We start from the raw sequence: 26,620 nt of genomic DNA, 5'->3' as shown, positions 1-26,620 counted from the left end.
CTGCTTTTCATCTGATTGTTCACGCTGACTGAAGTGGTAACCCCTCGAAGTCTTGACCAGGGTGGTTCCTATACAAGCATATAGTTAATAAAAGTCCTTGTCGCAAAAATTAACAGCAGTCTATAGAGCAGGAGAGCTGGGAAGCAGTAATATTAGGCCATCATTTTCACATTTAGATGCCTCCCGTTAGGCAATAAATGGGCTGCTTTACAGGGGTACAGAGCAGCATAATGCCCACTGAAGTTAAGCGAGGGGTTCCAGGTCGGTTGACCACTCTGAAAATCAGGCCATGGCTTTAGGCACCCGGATTTGATACTTTTGGCATTAATGTATACAGTCTGTAGGTCTTGACAATAGCAAATAAACTAATGTCTAAAAGGTACCTGAAAGTTAGATACTTAGGGCCTGATTCTTCTCTTGCTTACACCAGTTTTAGCAGCATAACTCCATTGGTTTCAGTGGAGGTACTCTTGATTTACACCAGCATCAGTTAGAGGAGAATTAGCCCATAGAGTCTGATTCCCCACTGTATTATCCTACTTTTACACCAATGCCACTCCAATGATCAATACAGTTAAACTGGCATGAAACTGGCATAACTCCGGCCATTAGAAAATAAAAATCAGATACTTTGTCAAAAATGTAGTAAACATTAGAATCCCTTACTCAGTCCTTATACAGACACTGATTGTCTCAACGGGAAGATTGAATGAAGAATAAATTGCAGGATTTGGCCTTTTATTTTTCCATCGTGACACTCTGCTCCTTTTGAAAAGCTCAGCCTAAAGCAAAGAGCGAATTCCTCACAGGTAATAGGATGTTAAAATGCAATCTGTCTGCAAATAACCTGTCTGTACAACTTACTATATAGTTCATCAAACAGATAAAAGTTAAATAAAAAGTTAAATGCTACTTCAATTTCATGACTGCTAGTTCTTTATCACTGTCTCGGAACCCGACTTGTATTCTGTGGAGGAGGAAACATGTCATTGTAGCAAATTTTACCCATGATGAAAAGTAATTTATTGTGCCTAACTGTGAAAAGTAAATTGATACCATCATCTAGAAGTTTGTATCTCACAGGGGCTGTTGTTCTATTATTCTCCTCTTTTTTGGAAAGAGCTAAGATTAAAATAATGTAAACTTGCAAGCAAAATTAAATCCATCTGGATTTCATGAAGAGTTATGGATAAGAAAGGCTGGAAGGGGGAGGACACCTATGACACAAAACACAGTGAAAGGAGTAGGGTGATTTCTTATACATACATGGGATCTGTGAGTCTCAGCTATCTTGGAATTCCCCAGCCAGGGGATCTTTTTCCTCATTAAGATGGCCTTTTGGTAGCCTGACTTGTTAAACTACTGGCCAGACTTTTAAAAACCAGGCATAGTCTCATGGACAGCCATCTAAAGAAGACACAATGGATCAGTAAAATTGTGGGAGCTCTACAGGATGTTGATTAAGGCCAGACTGAAAATTAGGCCCCACAGCCAAATCAACTCTTCTGACTTCACCCCTCTCAACTGTTATTTACAGTACCCCAAGTCTTCCTAATGATGATGGCGACAATGATGATAACCTGCATTTCAGTAGTTCCTTTAATCAGAGGATAAACATTAACTAGTTAAGGCTCATAACACCCCTGAGATAAGTGGCGAGTATAGATGGTCATTTAATGAACCATTGAAGTACTGAACGCTCCCATTGCATTGCAACTCCCCGACTGTACAAAGGTGACGGGAACGCCCCTCACTATTGGCTTTTTGTCCACATTGTTGGCCCTCTTCTTCCTTCTCCAACTCCCTCCCCAAGCTGGCATGAAGTCCCTCATATGCCGCATGCAAACAGTCACTTCTAGTCTCCTCCCCCTTGCAAAGCTGCATATGCAGCTAACCAGTCCATCTCTTTTGCCCCTTTTCCAGTTCCTCCTGACTTCTCATCTCTTCCTGTCTGCCTCTCTTCCGTCTTACTCTTCTCTGCCTGATTCTTCAGCTCAGTCTCCTGCTTATTTCTCTTCCATGAATATGTTCTAGCTCCCACCTCCTGCATTTCCTTATTGATCCTGCTTCCCTCCACCCACATCTGTTCCATGTTCTACTCCTTTCCATTCCTCCCCCTGGTCTCTCTCCCCCAACACTCTAGCTACGCCCCTGCTGGGTACCTTTTATGGGCTTTGAGTTGCAGCTAATTTGAAAAAAAAAAGGGGGGGGGCGGTGAGGCTGATATGATCCCAAAGCAACACCAAATAACTGTTTGGGGCAGGACATGAAGAATACCATATCCAACTGAAATTACAAGTAAGATTTTGGTAGGCAGACTGTAGCCAATTGAGTTGGGATTTTCAGGCCAGGTGGGTTATGAAAAGTATCATGATAACAGGACCTATTTGGCGTGTTTTCTGAATGAAGACACCTCCAGAAGCACCACACTGGGGCATTTGTTCACTAGCTTGGGGAAAGAGCGTCGCTCAGTGAATCACCAATACCACACTGAGGTTCTATGGGAGGTTTCCCATCCAAGTAATAAATAAAAATGACCACTAACATATTTAAACCCCACAGTATAATTGCTCCCATTTTACAAATGGGGAAACTGAAGCACAGAGCAGTTAAGTGACGTGCCCAAGGTCACAGTACAAGTCTATAGCAGAACCAGACCTAAATAAAGTTCAAAATTCTGGGATTCTAGATCCATGCTCAGCCATTAGACCCTTGTTAAAAGGAAATGCTGGTCCATCTTCAGCCTGCTTAGCTTGTGAGATGACAGTTCCACAAAAGAAGATGCATTTAAGTGGATCTATATGTTGGAAAACTTTCTGACTTGACCACACCCCTGGAATAAAGAGATATTCTTATCACACCACAGCCTAGGAAGCTGTTATTTGAGGATACTGGTTCCTATTCAGGTTCACACAAATGAAGTTTTTGGTGAATGCACTCCTCTTGCAGCCATTACTTGAGTGAGGGCTTCATTCCGGACAAACAACAATGACCAGATTAGAGTTAGCATTCACCCCTTGATGTAGAACAATTCTCAAAAGAGGATAAACAGTGAAACCTCTCCCAATGGGTTAGCATCTAAGCTGACCACCCATAAAAAGAATAGGTGCATACATTCCTTTTGTGACAGAAGCTTGAATTTTTAAAGTTACTAAACCTCTTTTTAATTAGTCCTTAGTCTCTCCCCCGAGATGGACACCTTCTGCTCACTGATGTACCAAAGCGAGTTTCCAAATGAACTAACCTTGGTAAAACAGAAAAGGCACTCTTCCTAAAATTCACCAACACCTGGAAATAATAGTCACTGTTGTCCCCAGGTGATGGGCTAGACAAACAGAAGAGTAGTCTCTACGCAAAATCATGCCGGATTCCCTGTTAAAGAAAAATACTGCAGACATGGCTAAAGTCTTTGTGAAAACCTTTGGTGCAATAGTTACTGTAATGAGAAGCGGAGGCAGTGGATCAGCACTCTCTTTGCACACCCCGTAAGTATCCAGTTCATACCAGGGAAACTGATGATTCAATCAGCAGACTGCACTGAAAGTCCTTTCTGCGGCTAAATCTTGGTCACTTTCCAGCCAACATCTCTGACGCAATTCCGCTCCCCACTGCCCAAAACGTTTGAGCCACTGGGCTAGCCCTTAGAACACTGCAGCTCACCATTGAGAGATGGTCAGCAGCCATACACAGCATTATCAGCGATTTATTCTGTCGTCATGACGTTGACATTATCTGCCTACAAGAGACGCACATCGCCACCGCAAGATGCTCCGAGGTAACCAGTTTTGATCTATTGTGCCACACCTCACATGCCAAACACGACCACAGCACCTACATCTGGTCAAACATCTTAGATGCCGCTCTGCTTACATCTACTAGTGTCTGCGATGTGATTCAGGTGAGAGGTTTCCAGATCGCAAATGTTTACAAGCCACCAAATGTTAACTGGAACCAGCAAGTTCCAAAGAGACTAGCTCATCCAGCTGTCTACATAGGTGACTTCAACAGCCATCATCCTGACTGGGAATACTCAGCATCAGACTCGAATGGAGACCAACTCATGGAGTGGGCACCTACCAATTATCTTGCCCCTCATCCATGATGTAAAGCAGAGAGGAAATCTTCCACTCAGCCAGGTGGTCTCATGAATGCTCTCCTAATATGTGCTGGGTATCATCCATGGATGGTCATTCCCAACGTGCATCATGTCTGGTCTTGGAAGACTTCCCACCACAGCCAATGCAGACCTACTACTATCAATATCAGCCTACAACTCCCAATCATTAGAACATTTAAGAAGCCAAGATGAAAATTCATGAAGGCAGACTAGAAATACTACACAGATGGTCTAGGAAAAAAGTATCTTCTGAACCAATTTCAAAACAATTCAGTGTCAGTGTGCAGCCAGCCTTCACACCTGAGGCCAACAAGAGGATCCTGCACTGCGGCTCTGGCCAAAGACAGACAATAGCACATATCACTGATGACTGCCCTATGACAAGACTTGATGATGGTCTGAGGGCTGAGCACTTTGCTGATAAAGTTTCTGCAAATTGGCTTGGCAAATGCCATATCTGATAAGAATATAGGAAGTGCCTGTTAGACATGGAATAGACGAAAGGACAAATCAGACAGCTCGTTGGGGATGGCTAACAAGCAGGCTCCTCTTTTAGGCTATGGCTACACTAACAACTCAAGCTGCTGCGCAGCAGCGCTGGCAGCGCTTTGCTGCTGCTAAGTGTAGTCAGCGCGCCAGCGCTGGGAGAAAACTCTCCCCAGCCTGTCTCCTGTGGGCTCCCTGTGCAGGGCTGGGGCGACGGCCCAGCGCTGGGCTCTGGCGCTGGGGCGGCGCTTAGCGCGGCAGCGCTGCAGCGGGTGTTTTTTCACCTGCAGTTGCAGCTGCAAATTGCTGCGTGTAGCTAAGCTTAGAGCACACAACTCAAGGTTGCAATGGCTGTGAAACAGAAGATGTGCTTGTGTTGCACATATAAAAGTGTCAATTGTGAGACGCATTCCACTCTGACTTATACCAGTTTCATACTAGTGTAACAGTTGATTTCCGTGGAGTTACTCCAGATTTGCAGCAGTAAGTGAGAGAATCAGGCCCCTACATATTTAAATAGGTTTCAATCTCAAACAAGTGACACTCAGCAAAAGTTATTAAGCAGGTTCAAATGTAGTCAGTGCATCTGTATACACAATTAGTGGTGATTTATTTGAAAGCACTCTATTTGCACTCCTTTATTCTGCTTCCTAAATCTGAAATTAACAAGGGATAGGCTTGATTCTGAAACTGTTTTATCTTCCTTATCAAACAAAAATGAGAAAAAACATGAGGTTATCCCTGCTAATAAAGTATTCAGGCACAAAAAATTACACTTTGCATCTTTGAGAGGAACAAGTGTTTCAGAGACAGAGGCCAGACAAACAAGATTTAATATTGAAGAGGAGTTATGAGTTGGATTTGGAGAGAAAACAAGTACATTTTTATTTAATAATATCAGTGTATGAGGAATTTCTGCCTTCACATAATTACAATAGTGCTTTTACCTGCTATTGATTTCTCTTTAATTCCACAGGTCATTGTATGCAAAATAAAGCAGTTACAATGCACCTAAACAAAAGAAATGAGTGTGGAAATAATGGGGAAGAAGATTGTATCTATGTGAATAAGCAAGATTTAGTGATCAATGGGATGTGTGATTTTATTTTCAAAAATATTTCCACTAAGATTTAAGCCTTTGAGAGAAGAAAAATCTGCTTTTATTTTACACCCAACATTTAAAACCAATTATTGAGACATGATAAAACAAACATTACTATTAAAGCAAATTGTGACCGCTGCAGCTGCTGCAGCCCTCTCTGTGATGGGAGAAATGGCTGGTGACTGCATAGGCAAGGAGTCCATTGGCCACACCCCACACTTTCCCTAATCCTCCCATGTGCCACCCTTAAATAACCCTGTCCCAATACTACAGATAAAGCCCCTAAGGAGTACAACAAAGTGCCAAGCAAGAGGCTGTAGATCTTACTACAAGGGCTCTCTGTGTCCCGACACTACCTCCTCGCATGCACACTGGAAGCACGTGTAGCCGCTTATTTAAAGGGGTAGACAGATTTTACGGTGACATTTTCCAAGGATACATTTTGACCAAGTTTCTCAATTACATGTTCCAGAAATCTCTTAAAAATTTTAAATTTTTGTCCATTTGTAATGCAAATGAAATTGTGAGTCATATAAATCCTGCACTGTGCAAGCAAATTCATTGTATAGGTATACCCAGTGCTTGGACCCTATAAAAGTAGGTGCTATAGGAAACCCTCAGACAGATATATTTATTGAGACCCATCTGAACAGTGTGCAAATTACATACGAACTGTGCAACAAACACAGCAGCTGCAAAATGTACGGTCCTGTTTATAATTGCTCTTAGAGACTTTATATAGTACCCATCACTGTAGTTTCTAGGTACCAACTATGGCCTGAACTGTGCTCTCAACATTTCCATGTTCAAAAAAGTTCATCAAGCAAACTTCTAGGGCTATTTCCCTGAACAAGATCTCTGTACAAGGTAGAGAGGGATTTTTATTAGAATCACGGTTGTTTGTAACACACTTTGTAGTCTCTAAGGTGCCACAAATACTCCTGTTCTTTTTACTTTGTAGGCAGGTAAGGTTTGGATGCAAATCATGTTACAAACATTGCTTGGAAATAGTTTCAAACTCATTTCCAGCACTAGTATGGCAGAGACTTTGTAAGTACAGTTCTGATTTAGCTTCTGACTCCACTAGAACATGTATCATGTTATAATATGGCAGTGTTATAGTCCAGATAGCATGACACAGATTGAGCTTGGCCTATATGGATGGTACCAACTCATGCTATAGTCATATTACAGATCTGTGCAATAGGCCCGTAAAGATCAGGGGCATGATGGCACACAGTGCTAGCACAGGTTTCAGAGTATCAGCCGTGTTAGTCTGTATCCGCAAAAAGAACAGGAGTACTTGTGGCACCTTAGAGACTAACAAATTTATTTAAGCATAAGCTTTCGTGGGCTACAATTTGTCTCCCATCCCCGAGCTGAGGTCACCAAGGAAACTTACCCCTTTGCTTTGCAGTTCTACCTACAATTCAAAGATACCACCGGATGACAGCTTTCTTAACTACGAACAGCAAGTAACATCAGCTTTTGAGTCAACGAAAAATAACCATCGCTCAAATGATTTATGCAAAATATACAAGTTTATTACCTAAAAAAGTCACACTCTGAATTTCAGTGCAACACATCTATTCATTCACCTCACCTCATATAGTACATTACACCAAAACTGCAGTGAAAACCTTAGCCACTGGCTGTTTCCATTAAGACTCAAAGCCTTTGGGTTTTTTCAGCTATGCAACAAATGTCATGTTCCAATATCTATGACTCGACTAATGGCAGGTTTGGGGTTAGTGTATAAAATTTCTAACTGGTCTAGCTTGGGGGGAAAAAGATAGGAACAGTTTAGAATAAAGACAACACAAGAGTAAAACATTCCTGCTGGAGAAACTCTTTTCCCTTCTGCAGCAATTAGACTTTTTTCACTTGTAACATTCATTGAGTTTTTGGTTGTTTTTTTTTAAATTGGAAGTACAGAATCTCTTCATGGGCACATCTTAATTTCCTGATGATCTGTAAACTCACCATTCATTTCTACAGATTGTGGCTGATGAGTAACATCAGTCCAGGGAAATATCTTACTCCTAGTCTGATTGTACTGCAATAGTTCACTGTTTGGTGTTTTATGAGGCATGAAATTGTCATCTTCTGGCAGAAACTAAATTTAGTCCCTTCAGTTGCCATAGAAGATTGTAGGCCATCTCCTGAGATATTTATTTGGGTGGCAAAGTGGAAAATGTCATTCAAATGTTAATTGCATTTTAATTCTTCTTATTTTATAATAATCACCACCACTGAGGAAAATCACTGTATTAATTTACACTCAGCCCAGTTTGTCCAAACCTCAGCTCAGATTCACTGGAAGGTTTGTTTTCAGTAAACCCCCTACAATCCTAATCCTGAAATTGAATCTGCTAGTGCCAGTCCTGAAATCCAAGAAAACCCCCCATTACTTCAGTGGGGCTCTGTACTGGCATACGTGTCCATGCTAGCAGACCCTACTGCAAGAACAAGGCCCAAATCTGAGCTGAATTTCAGGTTTGCAACAGAATGGGGGAAAAAAACAGGAGTACTTGTGGCACCTTAAAGACTAACAAATTTATTTTAGCATGAGCTTTCGTGAGCTGCAGCTCACTTCTTCAGATGCATAGAATGGAACACACAGACAGGGTATATTTATACATACAGAGAACATGAAAAGGTGGAAGTATGCATACCAACAGGCAGAGTCTAATCAATTGAGATGAGCTATCGTTAGCAGGAGGAAAAAAACTTTTTGAAGTGATAATTAAGATGGCCCATAGAAGGTGTGAGGAGAACTTAACATAGGGAAATAGATTCAATTGGTGTAATGACCCAACCATTCCCAGTCTTTGTTTAGGCCACAGTTAATAGTATCTAGTTTGCATATTAATTCAAGTTCAGCAGTTTCTCTTTGGAGTCTGTTTTTGAAGTTTTTTTGTTGCAAAATTGCCACCTTCAAGTCTGTCACTGAGTGGTTAGAGAGGTTGAAGTGTTCTCCCACTGGTTTTTGAATGTTATGATTCCTGTGACATCATAACATTCAAAAACCAGTGGGAGAACACTTCAACCTCTCTAACCACTCAGTGACAGACTTGAAGGTGGCAATTTTGCAACAAAAAAACTTCAAAAACAGACTCCAAAGAGAAACTGCTGAACTTGAATTAATATGCAAACTAGATACTATTAACTGTGGCCTAAACAAAGACTGGGAATGGTTGGGTCATTACACCAATTGAATCTATTTCCCTATGTTAAGTTCTCCTCACACCTTCTATGGGCCATCTTAATTATCACTTCAAAAAGTTTTTTTCCTCCTGCTAACGATAGCTCATCTCAATTGATTAGACTCTGCCTGTTGGTATGCATACTTCCACCTTTTCATGTTCTCTGTATGTATAAATATCCCCTGTCTGTGTGTTCCATTCTATGCATCCGAAGAAGTGAGCTGCAGCTCACGAAAGCTCATGCTAAAATAAATTTGTTAGTCTTTAAGGTGCCACAAGTACTCCTGGTTTTTTTGCGGATACAGACTAACACGGCTGCTACTCTGAAACCTGTCAGAATGGGGAAAGTTTAATCTCAATTGAAATTTTATGATGAACATTTTGCAAAGCTCTATTTTAAAGGCAAAGTGAAGTGTATCCTTCTGAACAGACTAGCTTTCTTCTTTCACTACCCGGCTCTCCATTCAGCTAACATTGTTCTCTAAAAACAGGTTTTTGAATCTTTTTACTTTGCACTATCATCTGGTAAATAAAAAGAGATCAGATAATAAAGAGGGTCTCCTGAAGAGCAGTAATACCTTTCTTCTTTACCAGAGACAGAGAACATTTGTGTCCCAAAGCAACAAAAACATGGTGATAAATTTCAGAGAAATGACCACCTGTACTAAGGTTTTTAATTTCCACAAGTGTATTCAGAATGCAGCAAGGGAAAAATACAAAATATCACAGTCTTTCACAGGGTAAGTGATTCAATTTTCAATCAAGGAACAAGAACTATATTTAGAAAGGCATAACACATTACTTTTTCTTCTGGTAAATTCAGCAGAATTAAAGGAACCAGATGGTCGAATATCTACAGAGTGTTCTCAGATACATTACACTGATGTAGAAACATTAGAAAGAAAAAAATCCTACCCATATTCAGAGTAGTCCTGTGCAGACCACATAGTAAGGAATGAGATCACCATGATCAGCTATCAAGCAAAGTACTGTGACTTGTGACTATTTATATATGCCATAGAATTTATAGTTATAGAAAAACTGATATAATGAACTTTTTGTGAAGGCCTTTTCCTTCCAGTATAGGGGGTGGGAAATTAGTGACCAAATCTCCAGTCCTAGGCCTTGGCTACACTGGCGCTTTACAGCGCTGCAACTTTCTTGCTCAGAGGTGTGAAAAAACACCCCCCTGAGCGCAAGTTACAGTGCTGTAAAGCGCCAGTGTAAACACTGCCCAACGGGGAGGTGGAGTACCTGCAGCGCTGGGAGAGCTCTCTCCCAGCGCTGGCGCGGCGACTACACTCGCACTTCAAAGCGCTGCCGTGGGAGCGCTCCCGCGGCAGCGCTGTTCAGCTGCAAGTGTAGCCATACCCCTAGTGAACAGCCATTTGGCAGCATAGCTGACCTATATAGATTCATTATAAAAAAAAAAAAAAAAAAAAGAACATTTTCCATCTGTTCTGAGCTTTAAGTGAAAATACATATCAAAACACAATTCACAATTACAGCATGAAAGTAGTAACAAATTTATCAATGTGTCTTTTGATGTCCACGGCAGAACATCACTTAATTTTACGCATTAAATTTCAGGCCTAAATGAAAGGAAAAACTCTTCCCACCTTTTCACTCCACCAGTCGAGAGACCTCCCTGGATGAATTTTAATGACATAAAGGAATTCCTTTTAACAGCGTTTCACTGCAGATGAGTTAGTGGTCTAGTCACAGGTGCCCTCACAACAACAGTTCATGGCTAGGCTCAGCCCAATTCCTAGAGTTCTAAACTAAAGAGAAGAGAAGGAGGATTGTCTAGCAGTCGGGGTGCCAGTCTGGGACTCGGGGAAGTCCAGATTTAATTCCCTGCTCTAGCACAGGTTTCCTGTGTGACCTTGGGTATATCACTTAGGCACCTAAATCCCAATTTTAGGCACTGGTGCAATCCACAAAACTCCTGTATGGCTGCCACATAACCCTGTAGGTGCCTAAACTCACCCAGCACCTCAGTTTTCAGGGTAAAAGTTCCCTAGGCACTTAAGTTTCTGCCTCTGGGCATGTGCTCTGCTGCCCTTCTTTAGGCATCCTGATGTCTCTCTCCTACCTAAGCCCCACGGTGATCTGCAAACTGGGGGAAGATAAGCAGAAGAGTGCCTATCTGCCTTGCAGGGCCCAATCAAGTAGCGATGCTCAGAGGCTGCCTACAGATCCGGTTCCATTCAAAATCTGACGGGGGAGGTGGGTTGGGATTGGAGCACTCACCTAGGATGTGGGAGTCATGGGTTCATTTCTCCCCTCTACCAGGAGCAGAGAAAGGATTTGAACAGGGGTCTCTCACCTCTCAGGACAGGGCTCTAACCACTGAGCTATAGGATATTCTAACATGAGGCTCCCTCAGTCTCTCCTGTTGAAGCTGTTCCACTGCGGGTAAATACGCAGAGACATTGGAGCAGACACAAAGAATGACTCTATAGCCTGGCGGGTAGGGCACTCACCCATGAGGGAGGAGAGCCAGAGTCCAGTCCCCCTGCTCCAATTAGTCTTTAATTATTTATCTAAATTGGACATGCTTCAACAAGAGAGACCGAGGGAGCCCCACCTCATTTGTTAGAGCACTCTTCACAGAGCTGGGAGATCCCAGTTCAAATCCTCTCTCTCCTTCAGGCAAAGAGATGGTAATTGTACGCAGGTCTCTCACATCACAGGTGAGTTCTCTAACCACTGGGCTAATCATCATCAGCGCAGTAAGCAGCACCACTTCCTGCTGCCACAGTTTTGTGTGGACTGAGAAGCAGGTGCCTAACTCATTCTCACAAGAAATCCAGGAGAGGGGTTCCTGGTTGTGGATCCCAGCAGCCCAACTTAGATGCCTACCTCCTTGAGAAGGGTGGGGCTTAGCATTCCCTATTTCCTCAGCATCCGCCATTGGCTGGCTTAGGCAGTTCCCCATCTGGCATGATGGCTTTTGTGGATCACATTCTTAGGCACCTATTTCTCCTCATTCATTGTATAGGGAGCCTATAGGCACATAACTCAGGATTTGCGGCTCTCAGTGTAGTTCCAGTGATTTTCATAGCACCTGACTTTTAGACACTGCTATGCTCAGCACTGCAACACCTAAGTCCCTTTGTGGATCCAGACCGTAGCCTCTTTGTGCCTCAGATCTCCATTTGTAAAATGGGCATTATGGCACTTCCCTACCTCACAGGGGTGTTGGATACATACACTAAAGATGGCGAGGCACTCAGATACTATGTTAACAGAGGCTACATACATACCTTAGATAGATAGGCGATATACAGCTCCTAGTACTTATACATTATATCTTGAAGGAGAGATTGCTCCTTCCCAAATATACAAAAGCAGTAGTTTTGGGGAAAAAATAGTTTACTTTGAAGTTCACAAACAAAACAAAATTCTGCCAAAAATTAAATTTAAGAAAATCACTGCTTTAAACCCATCCCAGATATAATAGCAGCACTGTTCTCACTACTATATAGCTATGGCTGTGCCAGAATTTCCAGTATAGCCACTTTTTAAAAAAGGTAAAACCTGGTAATTAAATAAAAGAAAACCATTTCAAGACGAAACTGGATATTCCAGGTTCTTAGCCTACAAGCAAAGCTGGTTACTGCTGACCTCTGAAGCATTTGAACTGTGCGAACATTATTTTGCGCTACAAACACTATTGGGAAAGCACTTACAGTACAACAATGTACTAGTGTAGTAGATTTTAAAGTATTTTAGGTCGTGTCTCTGTGCGTTGTATTAAAGACAATTTGATGGTTCATGCTGTACAGGTTTGTAACAAGGAATTGAGAACACGATGATAACTGTGGTATACATATCTTGACTAAACTGAACAGACACTGGCTTTAAAAGAGGCTCAGGGAAAATTTTTAACAATACTTTTTATTTCCAATTAAATACGGGAATGTTCTGTAATGACACATCCCTAGAAAGTATTTACTGAAAAGATTTTCCTCCCACTTATCCATAAACCACCCACCCACCCACCCCACAAAATTGATGGAACTGTACATGTCAGCCTAAGCTGTTTAATTCAAGTTATAAATAGTTATCCAATGACTGAAGGATTTATATCCATAGAACACTTTATACACATTTTTTCATTTACCTTTTGTTTTTTAAATGCATTTGATTCTCATTTACACCACTTTACATAGCTCTGGCAATGTAAAAGGGGCCTTTAATGTAAACAGGAACCAGGTAATTTACACCCACTTCAAGGCCTCTTTACACTGACAAAACAGTGTAAAATCACCTTGTGTATATGAGAATCAAGTCCTGGAAGTTTAACATTGCATGGTGATCGGTATCAATGTGCAAGACATGGGAAGAGGCCTGTGGTGACACTTTGGTAAAATTCCCAATTCCTAACTTCAGTTGAAGCTTTCTCTGTGTAAATACTGCAGAGTCAGGATCTAAAGGAATAAAAAACATCAAAAGGTAACCTTAAATGCACTCATTTACCACATTTACTCATTTAAATAGCTGGGTGAGGTCATTAAACAGAAATGAGATTTCAGCTCCTAGTGGCCTGATTCTCTGTGCCTGTACCTTGTTCAGTCATTTACATTAGAGAAGGAAATGTATTTACATCATTACAAATTGGATGGGAAATGCAACCAAATCAGAACAGTGTTTTATAGTCACTCTGAGCTAGTGTAAATTACTGCACAAGGGGGAGACCAGTGGAAAATCAGGGCTACTAAAGTTTATTTTGTCAACACAATCCAGGAAAATTCAGTTTGTGCCAAGGTTGATGGCTTGACATGGACAATTACTGTAGCTTCACCATGTGCAGCACCACATACTATGTATGCCCATATTAAAGCAACTTTTTGCATTATCATTGCCATTTTAACATTACAGCAGATGAACATTCTCACGAGCGGATAACGATATACTCTGTCAATACTTTGATACTATAATTTTTACACAGTAAAATACAATACATTTGTGTTTGCCAAAGGGGAATAGTAACAGTCTGGGTTTTGTGTCTATGAAACAAATTATTTGAGTCATTAAAAATGTATAAAAGTAGAAGCAAAGACCATGAACAAGTCCAACAGGCTCCAATTATCTACTAAAATTGCATCTGCATTTCAACAGGGACTTTGGCTTCAGAGTCTGACATTCTTCTTACATACACAGAACAATCACATAGAAAGAAACGTGAGAGTATGTCTTCATTACCAACATTAAAGCGCTGCCATGGCATGCTTTAACGTGGCTGTGTAGTCATGGCACCAGCGCTGGGAGAGAGTGCTGTAAAAAACCCACCCCCACGAGGGGAGTAGCTTCCAGCACTGGGAGCGCACTGGTGCACTGTCTACACTGCCACTTTACAGTGCTGAAACCTGCATCCCCCGGGGTGGTTCACACCCCTGAGCGAGAAAGTTTCAGCGCTGTAAAGTGGCAGTGTAGACAAGGTCTTAGAATCAGATCCTTAACCTTTAATAACCAGAGTAACCGCAACTACCATTTGCAGGGGTGGCAGGGGCGGCTCCCGCAGGCGTGCCGCCAAATCCGCGGGACCGGGGACCTCCCGCAGGCAAGCCACCGAAGGCAGCCTGGCTGCAGTGCTTGGGGCGGCAAAATACCTAGAGCCGCCCCTGACCATTTGAGTCACAAAGCATGGTCTCCAGAGGCACTCTGCACTTCATAAGATGGTGCCATTAACATAGCAATTATACAGAGAAACACATGACAACCTCGGCTGACTTCAAACGTGGGTTTTTGTTGTTTTTCTTTACAAGTCATGCATTTTTGTTCAATTCACTGTCTGGTGTTTCACATCAAATAAATTTCCACAACCATTAAACTTGCTGAAAATTAACAGCAAGTAAAATTCCAGCCAGAAATGAATTGGTTAATCACTCAATGGATATTTACCTACCAATATGAAATTACCAATAGATGCAGAATTAAAGGTTTTCAAAGAATAATCCTGTAATAAATCCATGCAAGTAACAGTCAACAGTGCAACCTGTATGTAAGGATGAACTCTTCTTTTTAACGGAACAGTTCTTCCAATATATGAGCCACAAACTGGCTTTATTTCTGGCATCAGATATGCTGTATGTTCTGTGTAACTAACTGCATATTTAGTCACTTACCTACCTACAAGTAAACCTTGAAATACAAATAAACAGTTATCCAAAATAAACAGACGTGCTCACCTTCTTGCGCCTCAACTGTTTCTTAATTAAATTGTAGAAATGTAAATGCCATGCCCAGCACAGGGGAAAACCAGGAAACCTCACTGCTCATGTATGTGCACATTTCCATATGGCCTCTTTTACACCATCCAAGGTACCGGTTGTGTTTTGCACTAATACTTTTACTTTGTTTAATTAAATATGTCCCCTCTCCACATCCATGCCCTACAGAAAACGGATACCTTCACCACCAGCAGTTCCATGCTTTGAATATCTCAGATTGATCTTCCTCAACTTGGCAAATAAATACCCAGAAAAACAGAGTAACCTCCCAAGGGAAGGGGCAGACCTGCTATCACTGGAGGTATTAAATAGACTTAAAGCAACTGATTGTGATTCTGTAGAATTTTATGCATAAAAACTGCTGTGATGCAAAGGGAATGGACCTGGTGACCCAAGACCTTTTTCCTGATTCCAGTATCTATGAAGTTTTCATCAGTCAAGCCAAGTGCTGTGGCACCAGCAGTAAACACTGTGGAGGCAAAAGCTTTTAAGACATCAGAGTGACAGCATCAGGATCAGTAGCACGAGCAGGCTATGCTCAGCCACTTCTAATATCCATTGTGCTACTGCAGCACTACTTGCTGACAGAAGATAAAGTACCTCTGTTATTGAAGACATACACAGTGTTCAGTGTACTGAGGCTCAGGGCGAGTCTACATGACGGTGCTACATCGGCACAGCTGCGCCACTGTAGCGTGTCTGGTGAAGGCACTCTATGCCAATGGGAGAGTGCTCTCCCCTCAACATAATGACTCCACCTCCGCGAGAAGCAGAAGCTATGTCAGCGGGAGAGCATCTCCACCTGACATAGCGTCTATGTGGATAGCGCTTAAGTCGAAATAACTTGCGTCACTCGGGGGAGGGTTGGGGGTGACTTTTTCACACCCCTGAAGGATGTAAGTTACATGGACTTACGCAGTAGTGTAGATCAGCTCTCAGGCTCTCTCTTCCAGAAGAAGAACAATCTCTTAAGCAGATGCTCAGACTGCCAATGCAGGTGGATATTTTAATTTCTAAACATGTTTTAAAGTGATCTGGAACGAGTGAAAGGCGATGAACTGAAAGCCCTAACTAACAGTCCTCTCTCCAGATCGGAGGCATGACAGGAGCAACTGCAATGCAAGCTTTTCCATAATACCCAGCAATACTGCCACCACTCAACAGGCATTGAGAGAATTAAGCCTTGGCCTCTTTGCTAACAAGAGTCTCAGTTACTGTAAACTGTAAATCTGGAGCAATTCAGAGGATTTCAGTGGGCTTGTTATGGATTTACACCAGTGTAACAGAGAGCAGAATCTGGCTCTTGGTTAGTATCAACCTAGGCCAAATCTGAAAGGCCCTGAATTTTGTGGAGCAGATATGCTGTAAACTAGCATAGATACAATCACTTGATTAGAGCTATACTGACTCACGCAGGCTACAGATCTGCACCTCCCCCCTCGTTTTTTGGGTTTTTTTAAATAAAGGATGTAAAATCTGTGCGTGTGCATGCTCACAGGAGAGAAACACACACACACACACACACACACACAGCTGTATAAAAGTTTCACAGAAAATCCTCCACCAACACCACACACATAAACCCTAGATACCTGCACATAAGACAGTTCTTCGAGAACAGAGCCTTTTGGTTTGGATTCATTAATGCAACCCAATAGACTGCCAATGGATATGTATGTAGGTTGACACAGCTGAATGCCCATATATTTCAGAAGAAAAGTTGGACGTACATAAAAATGTATTTCACAAATCATTAATCCAGTGGAACCCATTCATTGCTTGTGATCCTCAGAATACATATAGAGAAGGATTTGAGAAATACTATCAGTCAGACTATACCTACTCACTACTTGACGACCTATTCATTTTTAACATGCTGTTCCTACTACAATTTACAGACAAAATTGTCCTTCCCTACTGGAATAGATCTGTCCCCAAAATATCCTAGGTAATAACACAAAGTACTTGGAGCCGTTTTTCTGCCACAAATTCCATTCTACAGCATTAGGTTTTTTTCCCAAGGCATTTTGAGCTCCAAACAAACAGAAACAAATCTGAAGCACATTATGCTGAGCAGCGCACAACAGACAGGTTGCACTCCCAGACTTTTATTGACATTCAAACCTGTAATGTTTAACTCCCACTATTGTTCTAAATGATGAATAGGCAACCTCCTCTACATACACAAACGCACACATTCGGTATTACATCACAAACTTTATTTCTAATAGTAAACCTTGCAGAAAGGAATTTTATTTTTACACTTTCTCACCACCCACTCCTAATTAATGTCAATCAGTGTCTTCCACATACTTGCAGTATGTACTATGTGGCCATATCTACACTGCGGATTTTGGCAAAAATTTCCCACTGTTGCTGAAAACTGATGCAGCTCCATGTATTGTGATAGAGATTCAACTAGGAACCGCATGGAGATTGAAAACTCATTTCATCTAGGCCACTGAACAGTAACAAAAAGGTTATAACTTTTGGGTCCAGAATGTAATCTTATATATACTGGTATAAACCTCAAGAAACTCCATGGACTTTAATAGATTTGCTGCAGAAATACAAAGGTGTAAGAGAGAGCTGGATCTGTCCCTAGGTTTCTATGCCCTGATAGCTAATGACTAATAGTAGCAAAAGTAAAAGTACTAGTGAAGGTCCTGCAGCCCCTGCCATTTTTAAATATGATGGTTGAAATACAAGCTTTGTTAAAGTCAATGGAGCGAGGATTTCACCCCATGTTGTTTAGACCTGCTCTGAGCAGAGTTAGACAACACAGCATTAAAATCACTAGCAACCATTGGAGGCTGGTCAACACTAGCACTCCCACTGTTTACCATCACCAGAGGAGTTGCCACGGTGGTAACAACATTGGGAAATTTTCCCCCCCATTCCCCTCAAAAAAAACCTTGTAGACATAGCTTATATCTACAGTACACACAAACACAATCATTAACTTCCTCTAATACTATTTTTCCTTTCTCATTTAAAAGTAAATCTAGCTCCAATCATTTCCCTTCCTTAACTTTTGCACAAGGGGAAGACAGAAAGCTAAAAAAAGAAAATTAGACACTTCATGAAGTCTGTGATTAAGGCAAAGAAACTAGCAAGACAGATGGGCTGATGCGTTAAGGGAGCTCCAGTTCACCATCCCGTATTTTCCAAAGCCCAACGGTACACCATTGTCTTCCCTTTTTAGATTTTTTAGATTCTATTTTGTAGTCCAACAATTTTAACACCATTACCCAACTTACAGTCGTCCTCCTGACTCTTAAATTAATATATATATATCACTCAGACAAGACACAGTCATAACATCTATCTATTTTCCTCCCCACTCCCCACATACTGTTGTCTTTTATCAAGTCTGTGTACAGATTTGTTGGAACACGGTCCTTAGCTCAGATCTGGTTAAGTACATACATTCTACAACAGTTTCCCACTAGAGTGGACACGAAACCACAACCGTACAGCTACACAAGTTCTCCCAACTCCCACAATGCCATGCTTCACATTTCACAGCGAGTGTTTCCTATCAGGTTCCCCCAGCTTTCTATTCCTCCTTGCTACAGACATTCCACTGAGTAACAGGAAATCCTTTACTAGTATATAATGTACAATACTTGCTGTAGGTAACTATAGCACTTGTGAACACCAGCATTCACTGCCCACTCCAGGGAAAGCATTCAGTCAAGCTATGAGCTGGCCAAAGGCCAACATGAGGGTCTTACTTGGGATTTGGAGTAATGAGACTGTTAGGGCACACCTGGCCTCTAAGGCCCACAACCAATAGGCCTATATAAGGTGTCAGGATGTTGAGCACAGTGCAAAGCAGTGGTAGCACAACATTCTTACCTCCTTTGTAAACTGCTTTGAGATCTACTGATGAAAAGCACCAGAGAAGAGCTAGGTATTATTTATTATTATTGTTAAGGTGCTGGGACAATAACCCGACCTCCCAGGCTGCCCGTCCATGAAGAGCTAGATTCTGTCCTGACAAACAAGCCATCCGGTTAGCTGGTGCAGCTTGCCAGGACCTTGGTGAAGATGAGCACACAAAAGACCAGATGGAGAAGGAGCACCAGACAGAGGAGGCTAATGGGAAAGGCCCCAAGGAGATAAAGAGCCTTCCTCACAAAGTATTAAAGTATACTGCATTTTACTGTGCTGCACTCTGTTTCACTGTGTGTGGTTGGAGGAGCTCAAAGTCTGGGAACCAACACTGCTGGCATTGTCACTGCTTTTATTGTAAGGGCAGAAATCTTAGATTAGATAGCTAAATCCTTGATATATACACCTTCCTAAAAAATGTTAATCTCTATGGGGAAGGAAGAACCCATAGGTATTTATCTGTATCTCTGAGAAAAAGGGGGAAATGTCTTCAATAGCAGGGGAAATCTGGTGCCCCAACCATCATGCAATCTCCTTGCTCAGAACAATTACTAATGGCCGGTCCTCCCCGTGGCTTCCCCAGTTACATCTGGAATTAAGCTCTCCTTTCTGCAAGGTTCACAAAGCAACCCTCACCTAGAAAATAAAGTGACTCTGCACTTAGCAGTAGTTCACTATTGGTAACAAATGCTGACTTGGCTCTCTAATCTGCCTAACATGCACTTTTTAAAAAAAAAAAATCTCAAAAGGTCTTATTCTAATGGGGCTGCTTAGAGTTATAATGTAATGGTGGTGAAGGTACTGCAACATGATTTCCCCATCATAGTAAAATCTGTAGTGTGGAATACAATTTCACTCTACCTGTAATAAAACCCCATGGAAATGCATTAATTCAGGACTTAATTCCTTTTCACAATTAGGTGAAGTTGAGTAGACTCACTATTAGATTAAGTTGCATTATATCAGAGAGTTCACCATAAAAGAGAATTTCTTTCCCTCCACCCCACTCCAGTTTCAAATCAGGCAGGAGGCATCTGCCAGGGATGAAGAATTTTCCTACCATTCAGTCACTGCCTCCCTTCCTCCCTTTCTTTTCTTCACAGCTCCAGTTGAGATCTTCCAAAAATGTAACCTGAAAGTACAAGGACATACAAAATGAATCAAACTAAACTTTTGAATAATTTAAAATTTAAACAATAAATTAATCAAAAATAGAAATTGAATGGCCAGTATCTGCATCAATGGCATTAGCACCAAACTTCCTGTCCCTGTACCAGAAAATGAACACTGTCCAGATTCTGTAGTAGATAGCTGAGGTGTCCTCCTTTCCAAAGATCAGGAGTGAAATCCTGGCCCCATTGAAGTCAATAGGAGTTTTGCCATTCATTTCAGTGGGGTCTGGATTTCTCTCTAGAAAAGTAGCCAGAACTCTGTGTATTGACCTAGATTTGTCCGAGGAGCTGTTCACAAGCCAGGCTGATACCAATGCTAGGTTGTGATAATGACATGGTGTTGCCTTGTGACAATATGGCTTGTTGCAGAGACAGATCAACTGGAGGACTACTATCAGCTGACATGCATGCGAACCACAACTGCTTGGCCACTGCATTACTATCAAGACGATTTGGCGCTATCCTTTGCGACTTTCTTTATAACCCTCCAAATCAGAGGTACGAAGAATTGTGTAGGTTGGACGAAAGAGCCACTTCATCATGAAGGCAGCTTGGGCCTCTTCCTCCATGCCCCTGTATCTGTTGCAGAGGCCTTTAACATTTTGGTTTTCTGTTGCATGGAACAGGTGTATGTGCAGATTTCTTAGGCCTGGTCTACACTGGGGGGGGAGGAGAGGGAAATCAATCTAAGTTACACAACTTCAGCTACGTGAATAACGTAGCTGAAGTCAACGTACCTAGATCGACTTACCGTGGTGTCTTCACCACAGTGAGTCAACTGCTGCCGCTCCCCTGTCGACTCTGCTTGCGCCTCTCGCGGTGCTGGAGTACAGGAGTCAACAGGAGAGCGCTCGGGGGTTAATTTATCGCATCTAGGCTAGACGCGATAAATCGATCCCCGCTGGATTGATCGCTGCCCGCCGATCTGGTGGGTAGTGAAGACATACCCTCAGAGTTTCTACTACTGTTTGAGACGTGGATCTGCTCAAAGTTCTCTGTCTGCTATGAGTTTGCTTCCTGCTTATACAATGTATTAGTACACATTGTTTTCTCAGAGTGTGAACTGAAGATGGCATTTTGTGTGGTTGAAAAGGATGGGGTTTCCTTGAGAAGAGATCTGCAACTTAATCCCACTTGATGATTTATGTAAGCATTGACAATGTTAGAGGAAGGATCTTGGTAAACCTTTCCTAACTTGACCAGAGCTAGGTGGACAGCTCTGAGCTCTGGTAGATTCCAAAGAGGAAAGATATCCCTGAAGAGGACCATTTGTCTTAGACCAGAGGAGGCTCTGTATGAGCTCCCCTACCCAGCAGACTTGAATCCATCATCCCATAGAGCCTTTTGGGGGTCTTGCAGGGTCATTCCCTTTATTTTGTTATTTGCAACTGTTCACTGTACAAAGAACATCTTGACCTACTTGAGTATCATCACTTGATATCCAAGATTCTGATCTGTAGGTCTTCCATAAGAAGAATCTATTTCAACAGCCTTAGATGAAGTTGATCCCATGGAAGTAGATACTGGCAGAAAGCCATTCCTCTCAACAGATTCAGTAGAGACTGAAATAGTGGATAGTCCTGAGATGACAACACAATAATCAGAGACTTTAGCCTCAGGAAACAATCCTCCAGTAGAAATATGGAGCTCCTTTCTGTGTCTATCAGGAACCCTAAGTGAAATGTTTCTGAAGAGTACTGCATCATTCTTCTCCTGATCAACCCGACACCAACAAATGTTCATAAAATCATGGAAGATTAGGGTTGAAAGAGACCTCAGGAGGTCATCCAGTCCAACCCCCTGCTCAAAGCAGGACCAATACCAACTAAATCATCCCAGCCAGGGCTTTGTCAAGCCGGGCTTTAAAAACCGCTCCGGACGGGAGATTTCACCACCTCCCTAGGTAACGCATTCCAGTGCTTCACCTCCCCTCCTAGTGAAACAGTTTTTTCTAATATCCAACCTAGACCTCCCGCACTGCAACTTGAGACCATTGCTCCTTGTTCTGTCATCTGCCACCACTGAGAATAGCCGAGCTCCATCCTCTTTGGAACCCCCCTTCAGGTAGTTGAAGACTGCCATCAGATCCCCCCCTCACTCTTCTCTTCTGCAGACTAAACAATCCCAGTTCCCTCAGCCTCTCCTCATAAGTCATGTGCCCCAACCCCCTAATCATTTTTGGTGCCCGCCACTAGACTCTCTCCAATTTGTTCACACCCTTTCTGTAGTGGGAGGCCCAAAACTGGAAGGTTAGTTCGTTTGTTCTAACCATGGCTTTTTCTGCTTGAGTCTCCAAAATGACTTTTGACTAGATTAGCCATTTGACTAGACAGGAGAAAGAGAGAGAAGGGCAACATCCACTACCTACCATGATTTTTATGCAAGTCCTGATGGCCATAGACAAAGTGAAAGAGAGCTTCAACAAACCAGCAGGTGCCTCAACCACTGCCAGCTTCTCCTTAGTTTTACAAAGAGAAGATACGGCTGAAGCTTGGTAGTTTGCTTTCTGAGAACAGTCAGTGCAAAGGGGGCTGGCAGATGAAGAGCTCAGGCAGCCTCCATACTGAATATTATGCCAGTATCAGCTCCACCTCTAATTCAAGGGGTGGGAGATGAGGAAGAACCACAATACAAACTAAAAGAGGGATCAGGTAAAAAATGCCCACTGGATTGATTTGTTTATTCCAAGGCATCAAACAGAATGGGAGCAGTAGAAAGAGAAAGAGGGAAGGAGTCAGTGGCCGGCCTTAGACCTTAGTTCCTCCTTTGCTATTGATACATCAGACAATCCAGTTCCTCCCCTGATTATAGTTGCTCGCTAGTCATGGTGCTTCTTCTCAGCTGAAGACAGTCCATTCAATATCCTCTGTCCTGAACTCCTGCCAATTCTTCCTTGACCTTCCTCACTTTCTTTTTCCTCCCTTGGGTACCCAATTAAAATCCTTGTTTTGCAGGGCCGCCCGGGGGGGGGGGAAGTGGGGCAATTTGCCCCAGGCCCCGCAGGGGCCCCACAGGGGCCCCGCGAGCCCTGGCCCAGCGGCGGTCCAGGTCTTCGATGGCATTTCGGCAGCAGGGGGCCCTTCAGTGCTGCCGAAGATGCGAAGCAACTGACGGGCCCCCCGCCACCGAAATGCCGCCGAAGACCCGGACCACCGCCGGGTGAGTACAAGCGCCGCAGCTCCCCCGCTTTGCCCCGGGCCCCCTGAATCCTCTGGGCAGCCCTGTTGTTTTGTATGTCTCCCATCTTCCAGACAGAATACATGTCCCTACCACCTAAATCTTCTTTCATTATATTTTCTAACACGTCCTGCTCTGCCAGCTCCCTATTTATTATTTTGTCTTTGTCTGTGATGGGCTGCTCCAATCTCTTTTTGTTATCTACTGTCAGTGCCCAAGTCTCTGTTCCACACAGTAGCATGTTTAGTACAATCACATGGTATAATCTGATCTATAGCATGCTGTGGAGACCTCTGTTTGACTAGAATGTTGTTCATCCTTCCAAAAGCAGTGTTTGCTTTTCCTAATCTCCTATCAATATCTTTATCATGGCTACCTTCAAATGTCATCATAATCCCCAGATAGAAGAACTCAAAAGTTCTGTTTTTCCTCTGATGTAAGGGTAGCCGCTCTGTTCCCCATCATACTTAGTAAAGAAGACCATACTTTTCCTAATTATGCAGTTGCTGGAGGGTGAGAGAATTCTCTGTCCCTGGTAAATGGCTGCTACCTAAGCAAGGACAATCCTTCTGGTGTGCGCAGATGGCCAACAGTCCTGAAAAGTGGGTACTACAGTTAAGTACCCGCCTAAAGTTAAGGTTGATCAACAGTTCCTAATTTAAAGATCCTATTTCCAGGTGCTTGTAATTTTGCCAAAATTTAGCCATTTGTACTGAAATTTTCCATGCCAGGTTCCTGCCTCAGGCTGAACTTTTCAGCAATAAAGGGTCAGCCATTTCTGAGAAAATGGCTAAGGAAACGCACACTGTTTTGTCCGCATTAAAAACAATTCTTATTGTTTCACTCAGAAACTCCAGCACCTCTGGAAATTTGGCAGGGGGGTGGCCTTTGTATCAGGGATGTACCTTTTGCTCTTCCTCTGCAATCTCACCTAAATTTGGCCAAATTATGAAAAAATCTCAGTTCGCATTTGCTCACTTGTTAATTTGACAGCTAACTTCTCCTAAAATTCCATCTGCACTGAGTTTAGGCCTCAGTCCTGCAAGCTGCTCCATGCAGAGCAATCCCAGCATATATAAAGTCAGCTGGGCTCTGTGCAGGTGTCCATCCACATGGAGCTCACTGCAGCATTGGACCAAAGTTTGTAAAATACTTATGGGTCCTTTAGAATGAAAGAAGCTACAGTAAGGAAATGGAAGATATAATTATCCCAACATTCTGTCATTAGCTCTATCTGAATGGGAACAGAATTAACTAGACGATGCAGGAACGGCAGCTGAGATATTTTTAAAAAAAGAAAAATCCACAGCTGCAGCAAAGTACAATACACAGTTAAACATTCCCCACCACAGAGCCTTCCTGGAGGAATATATTCTGATAAACCAGCATGCCTGCATCTTAGAACATCAGCAAGTGGCAAAAGATCTGCGGTTTGGTCTCTGAAGTATTCTCGTCTTTTAGAATCTGCACTTTTGGAGAGTGACACTGTAATGCCAAATATATCCCCCAAGAGGCACCTTTATTTTAATCCTGCACAACGCCATTTCCTCCTCATCAGAAACAGTCACTAACCAATTTCTCTTTTCATTTTCTGGGAACTCTATTTTTTCTTTCCGTATGTAAACGAAAAACAAAAAATAAGGCCAAAATGTAAAAAGCTCTGCCAGACCTGAATTAATAAACAACAACGATTGAGTGGTTTTGACCCTTTCCTTCGGTCTCATTCTCAAAAACTGACAGAAAAACAAGGTATGACCTGGTAACACAAAACCACCTTGCTATCATATTACTTCCTCACTGGAAATGAAGTAACAAAAATTTAAAAATGTAAATGTGTGGGACTGTTAAAATCAGATGCAGCGATATCCACTGAAAAATGTGGATACATATCACAGGAATCTGCACAACTGGACCTGCAGAGCAACTATCCAGTTCTCTAGAGGTCATATAAAATACTGCAAACTTCAGCAAACCCCACACAAACTATCCCACACATTGCACCACAAAGATCCAACAGTTTGCTACTAATGGTGCTGCGGTATTGCTGTTTCTGTTCCTTAGACTGTTAAAGCGCTAACTCAAGTTTCAGGGCCAGAGTTCGGATCGAGGATGTGTGAACCATACATTTGTGTGCGGTGCCCCCTTTCTCCTTGTGTCTACCTGTAAACATGAAGAATTGGGAGCAGCAGTCTTCCTTTTATAATAATAAGAAAACAGAAGAAGTGAGATTGAATGGGGTTTTTGGGGTAGGCACTGAGTAGCAGGAGTTGGAGCAGAAGCTCTGCTCTGCTAGAGAAAGAGAATGCATGAGTAGGGAGAACCCGTGGTACAGAATAGGTGAAAGAGACCTGAAGAAACAGGCATACAGAGACGTCCCAAATGGTTCTAGTAATTCCTTTAAAAAATACAGGCTATGCTGCTAGATCCTTGGCTGATATATATCAGCACAGCTCCATTTAATGAAGCTATACCATTTCACACCTACTGAAGGGCTAACCTATAATGTTCAGAGATACTAGAGGAGAAACCAGTACCAGAGTCTCCATACTTAACAGTGAAAATCCTGAATGCTAAGCCCCATCTTCAGAGCACAGAACTGAGCTTGTTGGAAAAAGAGGGGAGGGAAATTGAGGAAATTTTCAGATCAAAAAACAAGTTCTGCTTTCCATCAGAAAAAAAAAACGGTATCAAGAAATCTGTCTGACCAGCAGTTGCACAATAGAGAGTTGGCCGAGCAGCAGTTAAAAACCTGTACTATGGGCCCCCAATTCTAATGAATGAGAGAGGCAAAATGCCTGAGGAAACCGTCAGAATTCATGAAGATAGCACAAAGTCGAGGTTTCCATTGCTTCTGTGCTAGTGAGAGTATGGCAGGTACACGTTCATATGCATTCATAGGGTTCCCTATCCAAGGAATAAGCTCATTCATTCTTGTGGTAATTAATGGGTTTGGCTAGTTGAGTGTAACCTTTTGAATGAATAAAATTCTATCAAATCTACAAAAAAAAGTCATATTTGTTTGTATATTGCTGAATGGAGGTGATTAATGCTTTGTGATACTGAGAGGCTTTATTGCAAATGCAGAGGAAATTACCTTTTCAATGACATATAAAATGACTTTCAACTCTTAGTAGTCTTAAAGGAATTCAAATTCGATAGTTCATCTTTTCTCTCTTAACACACACATCTGAGACTTTTAATTTTGCTTAGATTATACATTGCCC

The 26,620-nt window shown here is 42.2% G+C and overlaps 1 protein-coding gene across 16 annotated transcripts in view; it reads right to left on the bottom strand.

The window, feature by feature from the left end:
- ATXN1 (ataxin 1) overlaps positions 1 to 26,620 on the bottom strand; it is a 290,595-nt gene that overhangs the window by 150,364 nt on the left and 113,611 nt on the right. For 14 of the 16 annotated variants that reach the window (XM_039521465.1, XM_039521454.1, XM_039521471.1 and 11 more), the window contains one exon: positions 20,108 to 20,179. The exons of the other annotated variants lie outside the window; for them this stretch is intronic. The gene's annotated coding sequence lies outside the window, so the exon portion shown is untranslated. The remainder of the gene's footprint in view (positions 1 to 20,107; positions 20,180 to 26,620) is intronic. 16 annotated transcript variants of the gene reach the window in all.

Source organism: Mauremys reevesii, linkage group 2, assembly GCF_016161935.1.
Source record: "Mauremys reevesii isolate NIE-2019 linkage group 2, ASM1616193v1, whole genome shotgun sequence".
NCBI lineage: Eukaryota > Metazoa > Chordata > Testudines > Geoemydidae > Mauremys > Mauremys reevesii.
This window is presented reverse-complemented; position numbering and strand designations above follow the sequence as displayed.